The sequence below is a fragment of the Nicotiana sylvestris genome, chromosome 7, assembly GCF_000393655.2.
Source record: "Nicotiana sylvestris chromosome 7, ASM39365v2, whole genome shotgun sequence".
Taxonomy (NCBI): Eukaryota; Viridiplantae; Streptophyta; class Magnoliopsida; order Solanales; family Solanaceae; genus Nicotiana; species Nicotiana sylvestris.
The window spans coordinates 28089135-28110556 of NC_091063.1; the positions used below are offsets into that span (position 1 = coordinate 28089135).

General features: G+C 34.4%; 1 long non-coding RNA gene across 7 annotated transcripts; it reads left to right on the forward strand.

The window, feature by feature from the left end:
• The first annotated feature begins 9976 nt into the window (after positions 1–9976).
• On the forward strand, positions 9977–20997 carry LOC104215096 (uncharacterized). Of its 7 annotated transcripts, none has more exons than XR_708083.1 (6): positions 9977–12325; positions 12435–12518; positions 12595–17945; positions 18364–18423; positions 19555–19693; positions 20597–20997. It is a non-coding gene; the product is annotated as an uncharacterized lncRNA (long non-coding RNA). The 7 variants fall into 7 exon arrangements; XR_708086.1 differs by lacking the exon at positions 18364–18423 and having other exon boundaries at positions 12595–17319; positions 17793–17945; XR_708089.1 differs by lacking the exon at positions 18364–18423 and having other exon boundaries at positions 12595–17319; positions 17824–17945.
• Positions 20998–21422: the final 425 nt, after the last annotated feature.

Sequence of the window (21422 nt, forward strand, 5' to 3'; positions counted from 1 at the left end):
AAAGAGTGACAATGTGTCTCTCTAACCCCTTGTGAAGAAGTGAAATCCTTAAAAAGAGCCAAGAAAGTTGCGCCGAAATGAATCAAAAGAAGTGCTTAAGGGAAGATTGAACCCACGTGAATAAAAATATGCCATACCCTTGCCTAAAAGCCTTCACAATGACTCCACAAAAGCCCTATTTGATCTCAAGTTGAAGGGAGCTTACATTAGTGGATACTTACATAAGGGGCAAACATATGGTACTTAGAGACGGACTTGTGACCTTCCTTTTTAAGAGAGATGAGTGAAATTTCATTTGCTTCGATTTGTGTGTCAATATTTAAAAGGTGAGGTTCGCTTAAGGAGAGTTGAGGATGTGAGAGTTTGGGTTTCACAATGACCAAAGTAAGTGAGAAAAGCTCTTTGATGAAATGTGTCAACTCTTGATGCTCTTGTATCACACTTGATCCATAGTTTTCAAAGTTTTAAATGTGTTAATGATGCATTCGTATTGAGGGCAATAGTTAGTCCCAATTGATGCTTGTTGAGGTTATTTTAGGATAGCTGGAATTACTTGGATGTTCCTTTAAGGGGTGGGTCTTATTTTGTTTGCTTGAGGATAAGCAAAGGTTTAAGTTTGGGGGAGTTGATAAGTTAGGATTTTAAAGTGTTTCTATCCCTACTTGCCTATGCTTTGAGTATAAATTGATACAAAAACAGTCCCAAAATGCTCACAAGTTGTGCTTGATTGCAGGGTTGATTGACAAAGTGACGAAATGTCAAAGATCGGCTCAAAAAGGAGTGAAACCTGCTCAAGTATCAAAGACCAAGAGAAGTGAAGAAAAATAGGCCTAGTGCGGACCACGCAACAATGACCGCGGCCGCACTAGGAGGTTCAGAGACAGGACATTTTCAAGCTTAAGGTCACACGGCCGCGGTAGGATTCACGCGGCCCGCGGAGAAGCTTCGCGGCCGCACTCTTGCTTTGTGCGGTCCGCGTTCATAGGGTTCAGCAAAGGGCATTTGTCCTCACGCGGTCCGCGGTCACGTCTGCGCGGACCGCGCCAGTTGCCTTCACGGCCGCGGTACACTCCCACATGGTCTGCATCCCCCAGTTCAAGTCATCAAACAACTAAAGCCCAAGAGCCAGTGCGGCCGCGGTCCGTTTTGTGCGGCCTGCACTGACCCCACGGGGGTATTTTTGTCCAATTTTTCCAGCCTAGTATAAATAGAACATTTTACTATTTTTTAAGAGAGCGGTCAGATCTGAGAACAAAAGAACAGTTGCGCTTGGTGTTGTAGCCATTTTTGGCATATTTGCTTCCCATTAACAATAGATTATTGTAGTTTCTTCTTAGTAATTAATTAATATGTGTAGTTCTTCATCTATTTCTTCAGTTTCATCTTTAATTATGTGTAGCTAAACCCATTAGCTAGGGTTGTGTCTCAACCCTAATATGGGTAATTGATGGGTGTTGCCATCTAGGGTTAGATTGACTATGGTTGTTTGTTATTTGGGTTGATTTTATGATTTAATTTAGAATTGGTGGTTGCAAACACTGATTCAAGCTTTGTGGGTTTAACTCTTCTTGAGAAAGAGAGTTTATGACCTCAAAATTGACCCAACAAGGAATTGGGATGGACTCATGAGAAATGATAGTCCCAATTAACGGGTTAAATCTCGAGAGAGTAATCACCCTACTTGAACCCTAGTTGCTTGGTCTAATTTGCCAACCCAATTGGTCTCGAGAGAGTCAATTGGGCAAAATCACTCTCTCTACCGAGAGGTGTGAGAGTGGGTAAAATTGTGCAACGGTTATAGCATAAGCCCCAAATAAGTCAATCGAACCTAAGTAACATCTACCCGTCAATTAGCCACCAAGGTAATGCCACGACCCTAGTGCTCTTCCTTCCCATTAATTACAACTTAGCAATATTCTCCTAGCATAATCTAGCTTTAATCCGTAGTTTTATAATAGTAGTTATAAATACAAAAAACTCAAAAGATGCTTAAAGTGACATTAGAAGCACAACCGCAACTCTAGGCTAGATAGAAAATACAACTCCACTACTAGCTCCCTGTGAAAATTCGATCCTGGACCTCTATTCGGGTAAAAGCTATTGCGATCCGCTCTTCCTACCAAAGTGTAGTGTCGAGTCGGCAGCGATCAATCACCTTTCATGCTTTAACACTCTTCCTCACCCAAACAACAATCACAAGAAATAAGGGCAAGAAAATAAATGAAATCACAATAAAATCCCGGTAAGGGAACAATAGTACAACAATCAAATCCCGGCAAGGGAAACAACATCAAAACAATAACATCCCGGCAAGAAAAACAACATCAAAACAATAATACTTCCACAAGTCATATTCCTCAATAGAAATTATCATATAAAGCATATACACTACGAAACGGAGTCAGATTAATCAGAGTATAAGACTCACGGTCATGCTTGACACCAACGTATAGATACTCGTCACCATGCCTATACGTCGTACTCAACAAATAACACATAACAGATAGGACACAATTCCTAATCCCTCAAGCTAAGGTTAGACCAAACACTTACCTCGCTTAGCAACCAATTCAAAATTCCAACAAGCCTTTGCCTCGTGAATTCGTGCCCGAAATTCTTAAATCTAGTCATAAACAATTCGATTCAGTCAATAAAAATTATAGGAATTAATTCCATATGAAATTCTACATTTTCCATTAAAAATCCGAAATTGCACTAAAAATTCGCCCGTGGGGCCCACGTCTCGGAACCCGACAAAAATTACGGAATATAAAACCTCATCCAACCACGAGTCTAACCATACCAAAATTACTAAATTTCGATAACATTTCGACCCTCAAATCCTCAAATCTATCCGAGAGAGTTTTCAAACTCTTCCAACTAAATTCATACATTTAATACCAAAACTAGTAATAGATTCGGGTAATCTAACCAAAATTAAGTTAAGAACACTTACCCCGTTGTTTTCTCTGAAAATCTCCCGAAAATCGCCTCTTCCCGAGCTCCAATTTGACAAAAATGAAAAATGGGACAAAGTCCCATTTTTAGAAATAAACATTCTGTCCAGAATTCAGGGGTTACTGTTCACGGGGTACTGTACACGTACTGTTCATGGGATACTGTACATTGTACTGTTCATGGGGTACTGTACACGGTACAGTTCACATACTGTAAAAGAAAATTCAGCAGCCTTTTTATATCCGTTAACCTTCCGAAATCCACCCGAGGCCCTCGGGACCTCAACAAAATACATCAACAAGTCTTAAAACATAATACAGACTTAGTCAAAATCTCAAATCGCATCAAATAATGCTAAAATCGTGAATCACACCCCCATTCAAGCCTAATGAAACTAAGAACATCCAACTTCTATATTCGATGCAAAAACCTATCAAATCAAGTCCGATTGACTTCAAATTTTGCACACAAGTCATAAATGATATAACAAAGCTAGGAAAAATTTTAGAACTAGATTCCGACCCCGATATCAAAAAGTCAACTCTCCGGTCAAACCTAAGAAATTTTTAACCTTAGATTTCTAGATTCCGTTAAATGGCGATAATTTAATCTAGGGACCTCCAAATTCGATTTTCGGGCATATGACCAAGTCCCAAATCACGATACGGAACTACCGGAATGGTCAAAACTTTTATCCGGGTTCGTTTGCTCAAAATGTTGACCGAAGTCAATTTAGTTGAGTTTTAAAGCTCTAGTTCACAATTTAATCCATTTTTCACATAAAAAACCTTTCGGAAAATTATACGGACTGCGCACGCAAGTCGAGGAATTATTGATACCGCTTTTCAAGGTCTTAAAAATACCGAGATGATTATTTAATTTAAAGATGACATTTTGGGTCATCACAAGTTGGAGGGCTTCCTTCAGTCCACTCGGAGACCCAAGGTAGACCTGTAGGCGTCCGCAGGCCCTGACGTCTCCCTCTATCTCTACTTCCTGTTTCATTTGCCTTTGTTCAGAAACAGTGTATTGCATTTCTTCAGACCTTGTATGTAAAAACTCTTAGACAGTCCATGACACTGTGACACCAGGTTTTTGGGTATTTGAGGTTTTAAAAGTTGTAATAGACGTGGCCTTCAGACATTTCATGGTTATCTTCCGCTTAATTGTTTAAAGTTCTGCTGTTTTTATGTTATTGCTCGTAATTTTAAAAAGGAAGTAATTTGGTAAGGAATTAGATACTTAAGGGTTGGCATGCCTAGCTCTCATTAGTAGGCGCCATCACGACTCCCGAGAGTGGGAAATTCGGGCCGTGACAGCTCATGTCCTTAACTTTTGTACTTAACTTCAGGACTTCAGGACTACATGTCCTTAACTTTTGAACTTAAAACTCTAAGTTCAAGACTTCAAGACCACATGTCCTTAACTTTTGAACTTGTAACTCTAAGTTCAGGACTTCTGGCTACATGTCCTTAACTTTTGAACTTGGAACTCAAACTTCAGGACCAAGCGTCCTTAACTTTTGAACTTGTAAGTCAAAGTTAAGGACCTATTGTCCTTAACTTTTGAACTTGTAACTGTAAGTTAAGGACTGTACTTTTGAACGTGTAACTGTAAGTTAAGGACTGTCTGTCCTTAACTTTTGAACTTGGAAATCAAAGTTAAGGACCTATTGTCCTTAACTTTTGAACTTGTAACTGTAAGTTAAGGACTGCATGTCCTTAACTTTTGAACTTGTAACGATAAGTTAAGGACTGCTTGTCCTTAACCTTAGAACTTGTAACTGTAAGTTAAGGACTGCATGTCCTTAACTTTTGAACTAGTGTCCTTAACTATTGAACTTAACTTTTGAACTTGAACTAGTGTCATTATTTGCCTAATTGCTTTTGATATCATTGATACTAATAAATGTTGCATGGAGATCTCATCTAGAGTTTCTTCTTCTCTCTCTCCCCCTCTTTATTTTTTACTGCTTATTTTACTTGGTGCCATGGACTTTGAATTACATGGGCACTGGAGTTGGAAAATCAGAAAATGTGGAAGATAACGATGATGAAGAGCTTCAAGCAGTATTTGAGAAATGGAAGTCTAAGACATATGCTTTGACTGTCCCTCTAAGAGTTGTTTCTCTTAGTAACTCATTTCCTCCAGTGTGGCTCAAGGTCTACTAACTCTGCTCCATATCTCACTTTCTTACTTTCAGGATACGATCAATTCAGACCTTGTATGGTGTAAAAGTTGTCTTAATAAGTTGCAAGTAGATATTTGTATACGTAGGATCATAGAGAAAAGAGATAGAAGAAAGGGTAACACAGTCTTTTCATATTAATTTAATAGACTAGTGGCTACTATTGCTAAGCATTAAAAATGCTGGATAAAAAGTAAATACCAGCTTAAATAGTGGCTACCCCACGCCATTTCGACTCAAGAAGGGTAGGTCAATAAATGGGTCATTACCCAACCCAGCCCAAAGTGTACTTGGGCTAAGATGACCTGGGTCAAGATGGGTCATAACCCAACTCGCCCAACTTGACTCATGTTTTAACATCATGCTCATCTTGCATAAAAAAAGCCTTTTACCTTAAAATGTGTAAGTTGAAAAACATTTGCGGGTGGGGGTGGGGGGAGATTGGGTTGTGTAGAAAAATAAAAAAACACAAAACAGAAAATTAATACAAAAAAAATGCGGGGGAGGGAGGGGAGAGCAGAAAAACAAAAAAAAACTGAAAATTAAAAATAATAAACAAAAAAGTAAAAAAAAAATTGAAGGGGTTTGCGCCGGGGTGGGGGCTGTTGGGGGGAGGGATAGGGGATAGGGTGGGTGGTTGGTGCAGAAAATTAAAAAAAAAAAAAGAAGTAAAATTGGGGAAACTAAGTAAATTTCTAGATAAGTTGGGGTTGAGATCCCTTTGTTTTGGATGAGTTTAATGGGTTGTATTTGAGTTGCTTAATGGGTCGGAATGGGTTATGAAAAATAATGGGTTAATTGGGTTCAACCCAAATTGACCCATGAGCTAAAATGTTTGTAGCTCAACCCATTAATCTCTGGGCGGATTAGACGGGTTGGATGAGTTTGGGCTCAAATTGCCACCCCTATGCACACACCCCTCCCAAACCCCATATCCGTTCTCTCCTTTTCCCCACTCTCATCTTTCCACCTTCACTTTTTAAACATAACCACCGTAATCCCATTTTCAACCTCCAAAGGCCTTTGTTGCCTTCACATAAAGAAGCTTGGTGTAGTTGTACTTATACCCATATTTTTAATCTCTCGTTACAATCTAATCAATTAGCTATTCTATTTAATTTTGTTTGTTTGTATATTTTAGTTTATGGGGCTTAGAATTAAGGTAATTGATGCGAGGTTGCAGAATTTGGTACGAAGAAAATGATTTACTCGGTCATGGTGATTACTGTAGATGATATACCACATACTATATAAATAGTTTTTTCTTAAATATACATAATTTATATATTTCTTTTATATTTTTAGAATATATATAATATACAAATTCCTACTTATTAGAAGAGGGAATAACCAAGCAGGCAGCAGCAGGCCAACATGCCTGCTTGGGATATCAAGGGCACTTTAGTCATTTTAATTGAAATGGAGCAGTATGATTGGTCAAAAAGAATTTCTATTTGTATTTAATTTTGAATGTGTTGACAAAATGGCCCTTCGCTTCTGCGTCACTACACATTTTTCCATACAGCATCGTTGCATTACATCCTCACGTGTGGACAACACGTCCTGCCCCACCCAAACCTTCTCACCTTTGCCTTGCACATTTGTAAAGGCAATTGCCTAATAGGAGTATTACTAGTAATGTTAGCCGGGCTTTGCCCGGCCCAACCAAAGTATTAATAAAAGATTACTAAGGTCAAGATAAGGCCTTGTCATCTGACTGCTGAAATATGAAGGCCAACAACACCATTGTAGTTTTATCTACTCACATTATTTGAACATGATTGTAAGAGAATTCTGGTAGCTGAATCCTTTTTGTAAGTAATATGATAATAAGCAGGTACGTGACTCTTTCTACTTCTCAAGAAATCTCTTCAATTATAAACAAGATGTCGACTGCCCAGAGTAGCCTGCTCATCAGCTGCTTGTTAGTTGGGTAGCAGACTAAACTTTGTATGTCTACAGAGCAGAGAGTAAAGTGCAAATGATCTACCTAGATGTATGTAAGTGTATTTGTTAGAGACAATACAAGGTCTTCTGTAAGCGCTGATTTAGAGTTTGTTTTTTGACATACCTTCAGCATTATCATATGCACTCAATACGATAAATATATATTTGAGCAAAGGAATGAGTGTTATTGTCCAGAAGATCAATGAAAATGCACCAGAAAATAGGATCGATGGAAGAAAACACTATGCAAACTTAAGAACAAGAGGAGATAGAGAGCAGATGTTTTGGTGATGGTGTTAGAGACAGGGGGTGTTTCTTCTCCCAGGAGTGTTAGATTGAGATGAAGAACCAGCGGTCGCTGCCACACGTTAAAATTAGAACCCCACGTGTTAAGCTATATAGAGAAACACAGATGCACTGAATATCTATGAAATGACAGAAGTACCCTCAGTTTGGCTTTTAATTCCAAGAAGCACACCATATATTTCGGTCCCACTTGCGTATCTGAAGTTCATATCCATTGGTTTGCTACCTATAGCACCGGCTCATCATTTCACAACCATTGCCTCTTGAATGAAGAATTAATTCTTCGACATTAAGTTAGATGATTAGATTAAATTAATTTTATTTGGCATGCTTCGGTGATTTAATGAATAAAATATAAGATACTAATTATAAATAAATCATAGTTATGTACATTAAAATATATCTATTATATTAACAAATAAATAAAGAGCTCAATTAAAAAAACTTTCAATATAAAGAAATAAAGAAGAAAATTCCCCAATATTCCAATACTTAAGAAAGATAATAATTGGATTAATAGAAAATAAGAAAGATAATAATTGGAGTAAGAGAAGATAAGGAAATCGCACGGCAGCAACGTTAAAATTTCATTTCTGAATCATATGTTCCTTAGCTAGCTAATTTATATGTTTAAATCAGTTTTTATTTCTGTTTTAAATTTTTCTTTTACATTTTTGAATGAAAGATGTTAAGATTATTAGAAGATTTTTTAGTATCGATTGTAAATAAATTGTATCATACTTGAAAATTTTAGTTGAAAATAATTTAATATGGCGTTGCAAATGATTAGTATCCAAAAAGTAACTTATATCTTTCCACTAATTTTATATAGCTTAACTTTAATCCCTGCAAAAGGTTATAGACTACAATAGGTCATAACCAAGATAAGTAATATGTTGATTTTAGAATCATAACAGCTTTATACTTATTCGATTAAAATAAGTCTTATATTCATTTAAAAATAATTAAAATGGTTGAATAAATAAATAACATAAAAACACACAAAAAATTCTTATCTTCATGAATTAAGGTAAAAGCCTATATCACAGACTTATAATAAATAGCTAGCATAAGATAGGAAAAGATTTCAATTTTAATATAGCAGATGCCTTTACACTAATGCTCCCCGTCCAGACTTTTATGCGCATCATTACTCACTTGAATTTGTTAGTTTGTACGTCACATTGCAGCCTTTTTGAATGTCTTTTTTTTTGTGGTCGAAGCCTTTTTTGAATGTCGCTTTTACCATTTGTGTTCCAATTGATTTATTCACTTCAATTATTAAGAAGATAGCTTTACGAAGTGAACCAAAAAAAAAATGTTAAAATGAGTAAATAAATCTAATGTAGAACAAAATTATAAAAGAAATTTTGTTTGATATAGAAAAACATGTCAGGTCCAAATACATATAAAATAGTGATCATTTAAGAAGAAAAAAGACAAGTAAAATAAAAAAGCGTAATAGAACAAAAGGGGTAGACTTTGTAATATCTCATTTTGTTTGAAATTTAGATGATGGAAAAAAATTAAAATAGAGACATATATTCAAACAGCTCATTGAGAAATAAAAAATTATCATCATTAAGCACTCTTTGTTAGTTGGATTGTATATTCATTTACAAAGACCCATAAATTTATTTGGTTTATATTTTTGTGATATTAGAAAAAAAAAAAAATCTCTTCAACTATCAAAGGATTTACTAATATTTGAAAGAAGTTTTAAATTTTAGAAATACAGACGTTTTATGCATTTATCTGAATGAACCGCATGGAATGATATTTTTTCTATTAAAAATATTAAAGTATTTTTCTGTAACTTTATGTTCAGATAAAGTAATTTAAAAAATCGAAAAATAAGTTTCCAATAATTGATTAGGATATGAGGACAATCACATTGATAAAACATTGCATTATTTATAATTCATGCGCAATAGAAGTTTTTACATGATCGCGACTTTTAAAACCTCAGTTAAAATATTAAAATGCAACTTTAATATTTAAAAGGATACTACTATTTATATCATGGTGATTGATAAGTTGTCTGTATATTAGGTTCGTAACATATAATTTTTGCCCACTTCAAGCAAAACAAGAAGAAAGGAGAGTTGGCATAAGCAACACTAAAAATTAAGACATATTGGGTACAATATAGTAGTATCACAATAGGACAAAATTACGACAAAAGACACTCTAAAAGAAGATCTTCCTATTACCAAAAATAATACAACCTTCGTAGTTTGTAACAAAGTAGAGAGATAAAGGCATTCGGAAAAAAATAAGCTTATCAAAATATATCTTGTGAATATATTTTGATAATTTTAATTATTACAATATTTTAATATTAAACGATAACAATTTATAATGTATAAATTAGATTAGCAATTTAAAACAAAGACATAAAGCTAAAACACAAGCAAAGAATTTCATAATGTTAACACATTATCAATACGATGCCAACCATGTTAAAGGTTCACAATATACTACCTAATGCTTGGGCCCGGGCACAGCACGAGCCAACTTTTACTAGTCCTACATATATTATATATTTTTTATATTATAAATGGGGATAACCAGCAGCTCATGGTCAACATGTCTATCTGCCCCAATACTATCTTATGGCTTTTATTTGCAGCCCACACATGTAGCCCAACTTTAACAACTGTTAACTCACCGTTTGATCTCTCTTCCCGGATTCTAACACTTCTTCTCTCATATCTCTGCTCTTATTCCCCCCTTCCCTTTATTGTTTCTACTGGGTCTTCAGAATCCGTATGCCAGAGGATCTAAAAGCTTACTCTTCTTCTAACTTGTTCTTTCTTGCTGAAATTGACAAATCAACAAATTGTGCGGTTGGCCTGTTGGGATTTTAGTTGTAGAAGTTGAATTTTCAATTCATTCTCCTGATTGCCTAAGGAGTTGGACTAAGTAATTTATTGGATCGAGGGACTTCACTTATTTTTAGCAGCTTCTCTAATTTGGCTCTTTGGAGAACCTTAACACACTAGTTTATGTCTTTAGTTAGTGTTATTTAATGGTTGACACTGCAAAAGAAAGTTCTTACATAGTTATCAATATGTTAATTGCTCTTCTCCGTTTTCCTGCAAACCTATTTGGCACCAGGGAAGGAGAAACGTATTTGAATCCCTGAACCTAAGAGTATCTATTGATTCTCTATATTCAATTAAATATTACATGGTGAACCTTTGTTTGTTAGCTTAGTAGGGAGTAAGAAAAGGTAAGAGACTCTAAATTCCATTAATGTTGTAACTCAACAACAACAATAATAACAAACTCAAGTAGAAATATTTTAGCACATGTACTCATTTAGTTCTGACCGTCCTCCAACCACTCATACATATGGAAACGGTTGTTCTTTTGCCTGTGTTTTGTTGACTGAAATTTCTTGAATGCTACTTTTTCCATAGAACTAATTTTTTTAAATTCAATTTTACCATTTGATTTGACCCACTTAAATTTTTTAGAGGAACCTCAACTAAAGATTTATAATTTGCATATATGGCAAGCTGAAACAAAGACAAGAGAGCAAAATAAATAGGTGAGAATAGAACTTCAAGTTAATAGAGTGGAGATTAATGGAATCAGATTCACAAGCAATTTTGCGAGCGACTTATTCCATTTCAACACAGTAGTACAGAAGCACTTGCTTCTTCTTCTTTACTGTTTCCTTGTCCATCTAAACACAGTGGCTGTTTGAGAGAGAGTGTGTGTGTGTTCTTACAAAACTGCAAGAGAGTGTTGTAGTGTGCCTGTTGTTTAAGGATTTTTTACTAAGGTTTTCGTCATCCAACAATTTGGTGTTTAGGTCACTCTACAAGATGCAGAAAGATCATCAACCAAATATGCCAAATAAAAGTTGTGTGATGCTTAATTCAGTTACATTTTTGTTAATGTGGATAGCTTGTTAGTTTCAGTGGTTTGCTACTTTGCATATAACTCTCTTGTCTTTTACTCTGTTCAGAATTTGATTGCTTGAGTGGCTTTGATAGAAATATATGCTTTATGATATTCAACTGAGTTCGAGGTTATGCATATTGCTTACTTGTGTGTTACGATTTTAGGATTTCAATTTTTTTAAGAGTTAAGTGGATTTTTTTAAAGGGATCAAGATTAAAGGGATATTCTATGGAGTTGTGGTGTCTCCAAACAGCTAAGTGACAATTCATATATTCGTTTGTTTCTTTTTCTATTATAGTTTTCTGTTGATTGTGTTTTCGGATTTCGTTATATAGTTTGAATATGTTAGTTTTATCACAATAGTGAAAGATATCAACTGGGCTCAAAAGGGCATAGAAAAAGATCCTTTCTGGTTGAACCTTTATGTATATAGGGAATCAATATCATTTTCCTCTTAAAGAAACATAGTGAATATATGGCTTGCGCTATCTAACTCTTGCAGTTGAGTTGTATAAGTTGCTCCATTTATATCTACTGTAGTTCCCATGACTGAGGAAGATCTACAGGTTCAATTAAGGAACCATTAGATGATGTTACAATTTTTCTTGTATGTAGTGGTCAGAAAATATTTGAGTCTCAATAGTATTTTTTATTAATCTGATGCTATTCGCTTCTGATGTTACCTCTACCAGTAAACTATTTCTATTTAATTCGTGTGTTTTAATTTCTATAATTGCAGTTTTGTAGGAATAATGGGTTCTGAACAAAAAACAAACATGTTTGCTTCGCAAAATCGAAAGCTGAGATGAAACTTAGGCGACATGAAACGTACAGACTAATATCTGCGGGGGAAAAAAGAAGCATTGTTACTACAACGACGAACAAAAAGACAAGAGACAAAAAGGAGTAGTCTTTCTGAGAATGTTGCTTCTCCTAGAGCTACTGCAGTTGCAACTGAGTTTCAAGAACAAAATGTTCCTCTTAACGGCTCTTCTTTTGTTTCAAGAACAGGTTAGAACACATCCTTTATAAATTTATTTTTGTAGAAATGTCCCTTCACACTCTTTGCATGTGAGTATAATTAAATGATGCTAAATGTGTGTTGTGTTTCCCCTACTAGCGAACGAGCGTCCTGTTGATGCTTTACCAGTTACATTTGACAAGCAAAAGAGTATAACTTATCCCTTCTACTCCTTTGAAGTAGGCAAGTATCAAGGATGCAATGCTGACTTTTACATAATATCTTAATTTATTGCTAATTTATTACTTTTTGGCGTTAGGCTCCACGTCACGTGCATCTAATGAAAACAGTAGTTTGAGCTCAACAATGGTTGGAAAAAAAGGTTTGCACCAATCTTTTATTATGATAGTGTTGTATATTACCTAATTGGTAATTTTATGCTAATGATACCTAAATATACAGGTTATAACTCTAAAAAAAAGTTGTACATACGTAGGACAGTTACAATCTGATTATGTTCCCTTGAAGACTGTTCTTAATTGTAAATTTTGTGGTGCAAAAAAATTTGAATATGAACCACATGGATTCTGCTGTAACAATGGTTCGATCAAGTTAGTTTCACATGAGATGCCTGCTGAACTACAAAATTTATATTTGGGGACTACGGAAAAATGTAAACATTTTCAAACATATATCAGAACATACAATAATATGTTTGTATTTACATCACTTGGTGTAAATTATGACAAAGAATTAACAAAAAGAAATCGTGGTGTTTATACATTTAGATCCAAGGGAAGATGTACCATTTTATAAATGATTTGCTGTCTCCAAGTGGAATATCAAGCAATCTACAACTATACTTCTACGACAACGATAATGAATTAACTAATAGAATGGCTTGCTCTGAAAAAATCCATGAATCAATAGTAAAAAAACTAATGAATATATTGAGAACTAATCCATACTCTATTTTCTTAAAGTCCCTAATAGATGTTCCAAATCTATCGAACTACAATATTGCACTTAAATCTGACACAGGTTTGGATCAATGTGTATACAATCTTCCTACTACATCAGAAGTTGCAGGAATATGGGTTGAAAAAGAAATCACTGAAGTTAGTTCTGCACCTCATATTCGAATCTACACTCATAGCAATAGATCTCAAATAGTGAACTACTATTACGGATGTTATGATCTGCTACAGTATCCACTATTATTTCTATATGGTCAAAGTGGATGGCACTGTGGCACTAAAAAAATAATACAACCAAAAAATACTTCTAAACGTCGAGCCTATTGTGAACACGAAGAATTACCAAGTATTAAAAATATGTGTTCTGTTGATGGATACCTTGACACAGAAGCTCAGAATCTTGAAAAAGGAAAATGAAAAAGAGATAATATCTCTGTTCGTGAATATTACTGTTATAAATTCCAAATGAGAGAAGATGAAACAAATGAAACTTTTCATTCTGGAAGATTATTTCAACAATATTCAGTAGATGAACACATAAAACTTGAAACACAGAGATTGGACTTTTTCTCATTCAACCCAGATCTCTTTAGGATAGAAATGCTACAAGGACTCATTGATGTTTTAAGACTTCCCTGAAAGAGACGCTTCAAATATAGGAAAACAAACATTCCTTCCTATTACTTTTATAGGAGGACCAAGAGACATGCGTCGACACTACATGGATGCTATTTCTTTGGTACAACAATTTGGAAAGCCTGATCTATTCGTAACGATGACTTGTAACCCATCTTGGCCCGAGATAAAAGAGCACTTGCTATCAACTGGCGAGGCACAAAACATACCTGATTTAATTAGTCGAGTTTTTAGAGCAAAGAGAAGAACTAAAAACAGATATATTAAAAAGAAATATCTTTGGAAAAGTTGCAGCTCTTATGTATACTGTAGAATTTCAAAAACGTGGTTTACCACATGCTCGTTTCCTTATTATACTTACTTATGAATACATTAGTAATGTTTCCAGGAGCCGAGGGTCTCCTGGAAACAGTCTCTCTGCCCCTCGGGATAGGGGTAAAGTTTGCATATATATTACCCTCCCCAGACCCCACTTGTGGGATTATACTGGGTCGTTGTTGTTGTTGTACTTACTAATGAATACAAACTATTCACTCCAGAATCTCATGACAATATTGTTTGTGCTGAGCTACCTGATTGTAAAACTGAAGAAACCTTATGTAAACTTGTTCTCCAACATATGATGCATGGACCTTGTGGTAAGTTAAACCCTACAAATTCATGGATGCAAAGGAAAAAAGATTGTTACAAATTCAAATATCCAAGAAGCTTTGCTGATCAAACATCAAAAGGAAAAAATTCTTACCCAATTTATAGAAGATGGAACACAGGACTTGTGAAAGTCAAAGATCACTATTTTGATAACTCATGGGTTGTCCCTTATAATCCATTCTTACTTGGAAAATTCAATTGTCACATAAATGTTGAAATTTGTTCAGATATTAAAGCTGTTAAATATATTTATAACTACATCTGCAAAGGACATGATAAAATCGCATTTCACATACATGATAATGTCGCAAATGTTGAAGTAGATGAAATAAAAGAATATCAGTCTGCTCGATGGGTATCACCGCCTGAGGCTTTGGTTTCCCTATTAATGAAATGACACCAGCTGTTTATCATCTTCAGTTACATCTTGAAGGACAACAATTTGTTTCTTTTAGGAGTGCATCGAGTATAAACTCAATTATGAATAATCCTATGATTAGAAAAACAATGTTAACAGAATTTTTTGATATGAACAAAACAAATAAAGATGCAATAAAGCTCAATCTACTGTATAAAGAATTTCCACAATATTTTGTATGGTCAGTACAATATAAAATGTGGACCCGTCGAACAAAGGGTAATGTCATTTGACGTGTTGTAACATCTCATCCAACAGAAGGTGAAAGATATTATCTGAGATTATTATTAATGAATATAAGAGGACCAAAATCATATGAAGACCTACTACCTGTAAATGAAGTACGTTGCGATACATTCAGAGAATCAGCTCAAAAAAGAGGGCTACTTCATTGTGACAATAACTTAGCTGAATGTATGGTAGAAGTTGAGAGTTATCAAATGCCATGTAGCTTGAGACGCTTGTTTGCTACATTGTTGATATATTGTGATCCTGCTAATCCAAGAAAATTGTGGGAGAAATTCGAGGACTCTATGTCTGAAGATTTCAAAATTTTACCAGACATAGGAACAAAAAGTGTTCGATATAAAGTTTTAGACTATCTCAATGACATCTTACATTCGATGGGACATAACATTAATGAGTATAAACTTATCCCTGAAAATTTTAAGGCTTCAACGGCTGCCAAAGGAGCAAGAGAAATATTCTTCGAAAGAAACATAATCATTACTGAAAAAGAGCTATTACTGCGACAAAAGTTGAATCGTGAACAACACATGGCATACAATGTGATTATAGATAGAATATCTTCGAACAGAGCAGGAGATTTTTTTGTTGACGGTCCTGGAGGAACAGGTAAAACTTTTTTATATCGTGCCTTATTAGCTACTGTGCGATCTAAAGGATTTATTGCTCTAGCAACAACAACCTCTGGAGTTGCGGCTTCGATTCTTCCAGGTGACCGTACGGCTCATTCCCGTTTTAAAATTTCATTGACATTGATGAAAACTTTAGTTGCAATAGTAGCAAACAAAGTTGACTTGCCTGTTTGATTCGAGATGCAAAATTAATTATATGGGATAAAGTATCGATGGCAAAAAAGAAAATGATTGAAACTTTTGATCTACTTTTGAAAGATCTCTTGAATATTAATGTGCTTTTTGGTGGTAAAGTTGTTGTCTTTAGAGGTGATTTTAGACAAACTCTACCAGTAGTTCGAAACGGAAAAAGAGAAGATTTTATTCATAAAATTTTATTATATTCTGACATTTGACTCCGACTTGAAAAATTACAACTATCAAAAAACATGCGTGCAAAAACTGATCCTGCCTTTTGTGAATATTTGATGAGAATAGAAAATGGAAAAGAACCTCATACTTCTGAAAACAAAATTGAAATTTCAAATTCATTTATCGTCCCTTATACTACTGAACTGGAATCTTTGAATGCATTATTTGAAACAACATTTCCTAATATGCATGCTTTCTTCTGTGATGCATCTTCTGTAACTTCCCGCGTTATTTTGACGACGAAAAATGATTTTGCAAATGAAATAAATGATATGCTTATAGGAAAATTTCCAAAAGAAGCTAAAACATTTGTTGCAATTGATGAAACATGTGAATCGAATGATCAAAGTCAGTATGAAGATTTTTTACATTCTTTAAATCCTGCTGGTTTACCTCCTTACAGATTAACATTGAAAGAAAATTGTCCAATTATACTACTACAAAATTTGAATCCTTGTGAAGGTTTATGCAATGGCACAAGATTGACATATTGTGATTTTAAAACACATGTTATAAGCGCAAAAATTACAAGCAGTGACTTTAAAATACACATGTGTTCATTTCGAGAATACCATTGATATCATCAGAAGATGAAAAATCACCAGTGTAGTTTAAAAGAACACAATTTCTAGTAAGACTGTGTTTTGCTATGACTATAAATAAAGCACAAGGTCAAACATTAGATTTTGTTGGTATATATTTACGAGAATCAGTGTTTTTACATGGCCAACTTTAAAGCTTCCAATTGTGTTAAGATATTAATTCGGCCGCCAAACCCATATCTATATACAATATAGTTTATCGGCTGCCAAACCCATATCTATATACAATATAGTTTATGATGAAATCATTCAAAAGGCTTTCTTGTGAATCTTTTACATGTTACTGTATACCATCTGCTGAACTAAACAGAGTTGAACATACAATTTGACATACAATTTCACACAAGAATACCCATCTTTTTTGTGGAACATGTACTTCGGAATTCCCAGTATAAAGTTGACGCACACAGTTGAAGCATATTTGTCAGTTTCTACACATGATGGTGAAAAGTCATTTGTTGCTATGTACAGGTTTGCCAAATAGGCTATACAACAACGTTTTTCTTCTCATATATCCATTGCTTTGAAATTGCTTCCAATCAGATTGCTTAGATTTTATTTTAATTTTGATTCTCTAACTGTTCTTGCTGCTACCTCTTTTTGTAATTTTCTATAATACGTTTAATTTCCCCAGTGTACGATGGCTAAGGGGTGTACTGCAAGTTCCTGAGAGTTCCTTTGAAAAGGGAGGATTGAAACTAATGGCTTAGGCTCTTTTATTCAATTACTGCTTTCCCCAAAAATGAGTTCCCTCAATTCATTTAATTTATTACACATTACTGCCTTTTTTAACTCCCTCAATTACTGTCTTTTTATACATTAGTTTTGCTTTTTTGGTACAGATTGCTATCTTAATTATTTTCTATGTTAGGATTTTTGTGGAATTATGATACATATGTTGGTCTAAACTAATTTTGCCTCCAACTATTTTGTCTTTTCTTTAGAGATTAATTTCTTTGCTGGTTACTTCTCAAGGAGGGAATGGATACAATAAGCAAATATGTGACTGAAGTTGATGGAGAAAATGATGAGTTAATATGAAGGTAGGAACAACTGAAGATGAAGAATCACACTCGACTAAAATGGACCCTGTTCGGGTAATAATTTAATGTTCTCTTAACTGATATTATCTGTTTTTGATATGATATTAGGGAGCAGTTTATAGTCCTTATTTAGTTTAACTAGGTTTTTGCTCTGAAGTTCAAACATATGGATTGCTCGACTCCTTTCTCGGTTATTTCAAACTAGCTTGTGTTTACCTAAAATCATCGCTTCAAAGCTTCTAAAATTGACGAGGAAACTAAGATGCTTACATTTGTTAACATGGATTGGGGTAGAGTAAAGGTATCTTCTTTGTTCTTTTTTCTTCTTTTCAATATGAAAATTTAAATTTTTCCTGGAAAGGTGTCAAATGGAACTTCTGTTTTTTATATGGTAATTAGTACTGCTATATATAAAAACAATGTAATTATAATTGCTTAAACTAATCCTATTTACATAAATTTTGACCTGCAGCCTGTTGAATTGTTTGGGAGGGGAATTTATTTCATTCAGCTTTCCTTCACCATTTACTAGGTGTGTTTTAATGTGTATGAAGAACGTTTGGAATAGCAATTTGTCATTTCTTGATACTGAAGTATATTGTTAAGAGATGATGCCGAGCATTCAATTGTGAACACAAAAATACTTATGAATAGGTGCAGCCGAAAAAAAGCTATGAACTGGTGCTTTGCATAGAAGTATTGATTAGCTTTGAAATTCATTTGTTCAACTTTTGCCGATAGGGAGTTGCAGTCAGAATTTTTTTCTTTTCCGGTTGAACTTGCAAAATAAAATAAATAAAAGATGGTCAGAATATGTGGGAGACCCCTGTAAGTTCATGCATCTGTTTCACATGTATGATAGTGATAGTTGTTATTTATCAATAAAATTTATGTGTACCGTATTGTAGTCATAATGTGGACTGCACCTCAATCCATCACCGAAAAAATGTGGATTGCACCTCGATTTGATCATAACAGTCCATTGGATTTGCATCATAGATCTCTAACTAATGTGATGTATAGAACCTTTTTAGTACAAATCTTTGCATAACTAATGTATTATGTATTTTTCAATATTAAACTCTGCATAATTTTTGAGCAAGTAGAATGTAAAATATTAATATATTTAGCAACAATACCTGAATTAGAACATCTAAAGACAAAGATTGCTGGATTCAGGTGTGCACGAGACACACGTAAGCTAACAAAGGGTATTTATTCTTTCATAATGATAGTTAAATATCTATCTATCTATCTTATATTTGATACCAACTTTATTACTTTCAATGTTTATCTATGAATTGGATTCTATTTGGCTCGATTCGAGTTACGATTAGATAGGCCAATATGCCATTATGGACTAGCATTCTTCTATAGCTGTTTGGTCGTTAATCCAATAAATTCTCAGTAATAATGAGAAATTACGTACTTATGAAATTAGTCAGCTTAGGTGACAATATCGTTCTGTTTTTGTATCTTTGACTGATTCTTGCAATTTTTGCTGATTAAAAGTGAGAAATTACTGACAAACCATTTTTGAAATTTATTCTGCTTCTTCTCCTTCTTTCCTTATGCTCCTCTATTATGTGTTTCATAGTTTATATGTCTTTCATTATATCTCCCATGGTTTTCTTTTTAAAGTTGCTTCTTTTGTATTATGCAGATATTATTATGCTATGGTGGAATGTGATTCAAACGCTACAATAGATTATCTTTACAAAACTTGCGACAGGGTTTTTGAAAAAACATCAAACTAATTAGATTTAAGGTTTATTCCAGACCCACGTCACATTGCAACAGAGGTAATTTATGGCATCATTTTCTCATCACGGGTGCCTTTAGTTTTTATGGTTATTAATGATTGAATGCATAAAATCTAATCACATTTGCGTTTGAAGTGCTTATTGGTTGTTATTGAGTATATTATAGTTTTGACATGTTGAGTTCTGCTTATTTACTTTTTCGTCAAATGAGAAAAAAGTAATCTTATAGAAGTTGGTAACTTTTTGTTTTCCCTCATCGAAATCATAGCTTTGCCCGATTAAGATTTAACTTGTGATTTATTCATCAGCTATTATAGGTAAGTTATAAAGGATTAGACAACTAATTCTTATTTTTTCCCATTGGAAAGACATTGTCAAACACATCATGGTCTAATAAATCCCAGATCCAAATATACTGGAAAATTATAAACTTTATTTGTTTGCTGTTGTGGGTTTTCACTGGGTTGTTGTTGTTGTTCTTATTTATTTAGTACATTTTATGATATATCAAACTGATCATAACTACTATAAGAAATTGTTTAGCAAACCTTCAATTGGTTAGTGAAAAACTTGGAATACATTGAAAATGTATTTCGTTGATGGCAATTCTGTTCAAAGTTGTTCGGTTTTGGATTTGTTCCCATTCAGTTAAGTTAATATATGAAACATTGTCATCTGTCATTGTGAGATTTGGCTTTAAGATACTTACTTAAATTACATGAAATGCCTGTGAATTTAAAAAGCAAAGTTTGCTCATGAAGAGTTAATGAAAAAAACAGTGGAAGTCTATTAGTTTTTTTTATTGATCTTTGTGAACAGAAGGAACTTCTGAGGTTTTGAAATCCTTGCGTGCAAAGTAAACCTGTCATTCACATCTTTCACCTTGATGCTTTTGCAATATGACTGTGCAAATGATTTAGAACTACTGTTATGTACTGCAAGGTGTTATAGAATCATCATGGAGAATTGCCTCCCAAAATTGCCACATTTCTAGATTGTCTCAACTCTCAAGGATGTTGGCATGCCTATAGTGGCATTTTCTCTCAGAGAAGCAGCAAATGTCCATTTCGAAGTTTCTTAGCGTCTTACAAAAATAGCTTCTGCGTGGTGTAGTGTTCTTTTTGGTTCAACTAGGACTGATAAATTTTCCTACCACTGTCTGCTGTTCACTGATGATTGTTGCCTCAACTGTCTATGCTGGTTGATACCACCCCATTCGAACACTGATTTGGGAATGAGAATTTAAATTTTACCCTATGGATAAAACATTTATTACTATTCATAAAGAAAGATTGTTTGTAATGACAACAGTCTACTGTTTGGATGCACAACTATTTCTTCTACTCCGTTTTGGACTGCTATGTTTACTTTCTTTTGTTGGTAGAACTGTAGTCTTACAACTTCTAGAAGGCATAGACTGCCTATGAGATTCCTGAAATGTGATTATTTATCATGGCAGTTTGTCACGACTCGGATTTTCCACCCTCGGGAGTCGTGATGGCGCCTACTGATATGAGCTAGGCAAGCCGACAATTGAACAAATTACTTTTTTACCCATTTTATATTCCTTAACAATTGTGAAGCAATAACATTTAAACAGCGGAATTTAACATAAGCGGGAGAAAACGCAATAAACTGTCTGAACATGAATCCAATACAATTATTTGAACCTCTACTACCCAGAATTGGTGTCACAGTTCATAGACGATCTAAGAATGCTACATACAAAGTCTGAAAAATAAACGATACATTGTTTCTGAATTAAGGA